At 40.0% G+C, this 2,565-nt stretch overlaps 1 protein-coding gene across 1 annotated transcript in view; it reads right to left on the bottom strand.

Moving 5' to 3' along the window:
- heph (polypyrimidine tract-binding protein 1 heph) overlaps nucleotides 1-254 on the bottom strand; it is a 41,388-nt gene extending 41,134 nt beyond the window's left edge. The window contains exon 1 of the mRNA XM_026811693.1: nucleotides 193-254. The gene's annotated coding sequence lies outside the window, so the exon portion shown is untranslated. The remainder of the gene's footprint in view (nucleotides 1-192) is intronic.
- Between the last annotated feature and the right edge of the window lie 2,311 nt (nucleotides 255-2,565).

Here is a 2,565-nt window from a genome sequence, read left to right as displayed (position 1 = left end):
CGATATTCCTTCAATTAAATGAATTAATATCTTAAAAATTCATTTCTTCCATACGTAGGTTCGACCGAAATAAAGTTCGATTGAAAAAATATGTTTCCCAGAGGGAAAGTAGACCATGGCATTGAATTCCGGTACAATGTACTCTAGTATTTTATAATAGAAGCAGGAGAAAATCGATGAAGAGGGTCCTACCTTATTGGATCTGTAGACAGGGATGGGGATCGTGAGCTGAGGTTGCTGCTGGGGTACGTCCACGCGGTCGTAGAAAATCATGGCTTCCTACAGCTGCTTCGACACTGCACAATTTCACTACCCGGTATGAACGCGTAAATAAACTGCGTAATTATCTCTGCGAACACGAGACTCAAAAACTTCGAAAAACGGCACGAAAGATTATCGTTCAGTTTTGGAACAAGCGTACGAAATCGAAAGGAACGAAAAAGAACACGTGGACCGTTAAGCGAAACAGATTTCCGAACACATAACCTAAATTCACTCGAAGCTCCCGTAGACGCGAATTACGAGACAAATAAATATAAACGATTCAATTAAAGATACAGAAAGAATTGAACAGACGCTTGGAAAAATTTGCTTAAACAGAATACAAAGAAACGCACTACGACGTTAGACGAATAAAAATCGTTTGACGCACTCTTGAATAGATCACGCGTTTTGGAATACACGATCGTACTTGGATATACTTCGCGATATACTACAAGAATGAACGTTTGTTTCTGATTATGTGCAAATAAATGAATAAATAAACGACGCAAATGATCACTGAGCAAATTCGTGTAAACAGCACAGTCGACTAAGCTTGCCAGCGGTCCTTCCTTGAATGACGTGAATTTGGTAGAGGACGCACGGGGAGGGGGGGACGAGTTTTTGAATTCGCAGTTTCGGACCCCGCAGAGTTTCAGGTTAGTTCGCGCGTTTACGACGTTGTATACAAATGTTTCTACGCCCGCATTTTCTGTTACTTTAAAAATGTTTAAATAACGTTGGATTAACGAAAGTTTAGTGTATTCTATACGGAATGCTTCATGTTAAACGAGAGACGATACGAGAATGTATAGGTAATATATTTTTGCATCACATTTCGGTTAATTCTCGGTAGTCTGGATATGTGCAATTATTTGAGAATCGTTAATTTAATCGTTTCTCAGGCCCAAATTTATAGTCGTTTTTTAGTTCTCAACTGCTTGTTGCATATTTATGTGTTTCGTATATAAGCATCTATAGTCATTGTGGTAAGTTTATTCACTTCAATAAAATTTAAAAAATGGGATAAAACTCGATTTTCATCAATCATGTATCATGGAACAAACAATTGAGAACTGAGAACTGAGAAACGACTATAAATTCCAGTTTTAATTTCTTTTATTTATAACAAAGCCTAATTGCCCGTTAAGGAGTCGTTCGTTTATCGCTTGAAATCAACTTCATNTATATACTACATTCTTGTATAACACTGTAAATGTTTTTATATTGTAGGAAGTGGGTATAAAAATTCGTATTGCATTCGTTTTGGTGCGGAGAATGTTGGGACACCGAGTGCATTTTGCAGGGATGGAATCAAACCAGACACGAGGAGGAGAGAAGCTCGAAGGGAGAAGGGAAAAGGCCGCAGGCACGTACTCACAATACTGCATTACGATACCCATACCACCCGCGCAACCCCATTCACACCCCCGTGTTCCCTTTTCTTTCCACCCTTTTCCCGTCGAGGGAATTGCCGTTGAAGGTTCTCCCAGGGATCCTCGAAAATGAGATCGAAAGTAGGCCTCGCGAAAGGGGTGGAAAGTGGAAAATAGACGAGATTTTCACGCCTGCTTTGCCCAAACTCACACCCCCTCGCTGGATCAAGCCCGGGCAAATACTTTTAACGCCTGCCATTTTCAAATAAATCGAATTAGAAATCAGAATATTTAATATAAAAATCGTATCAACACGAAACGTCGCGTGATTCTCGATGCAATCTTACAATAGTAAAACGAGTTGAAAAGACTGAATGTCTTCGTTCTTAATAAAACTACAAAAGCCAATAGGAACGAAACAGATTTAACTTTATTAAATTCGTCTCGTATCGAAAAACTTGTCGCGATTAAATTTTTCGTTCTCCTCTACCACCACCATTTCCCCGCCCCCGGCTTTTTTAAATATATAATTCCATCCGCGAGTCTGAACGAATTTCATTATTAAACAACAAACTTTTCCCTCGCTCGCGGAGATCTCTCAGTGAAGTTTTCAAGTCTCTCTCGGTGAGTCTTCAATTTATTCTCACCCCCGGCTATCTGTCCCACGTTTACAACCAACCCTTCCTTTCTCGTCGCTCGGGATCCGTTCCGATTCTTACGATTTGGCTCTCGTACTCGTCTCGATTAAAGCCCTGCCGATGCACTCGATTGATTCCCAATCGAACTTCCCCCGACACCTCGACGATATTCTTCGTTTAACTTCAATGAATTTTTTTACGGCGACAAGGCGAGGAGATGGAATAAGAGCACTTGATTAATTGATTAATTTCTTCGATTCGGGACGTATTCAAATTTCTTTTCATCCAAT

The sequence above is a fragment of the Ceratina calcarata genome, unplaced genomic scaffold (assembly GCF_001652005.2).
Source record: "Ceratina calcarata isolate Rehan_Ccalc_2016 unplaced genomic scaffold, ASM165200v1 scaffold234.2, whole genome shotgun sequence".
Lineage (NCBI taxonomy): Eukaryota > Metazoa > Arthropoda > Insecta > Hymenoptera > Apidae > Ceratina > Ceratina calcarata.
The sequence above is the reverse complement of the archived record's forward strand: the minus strand, read 5'-3'. Positions and strand labels throughout refer to the sequence as shown.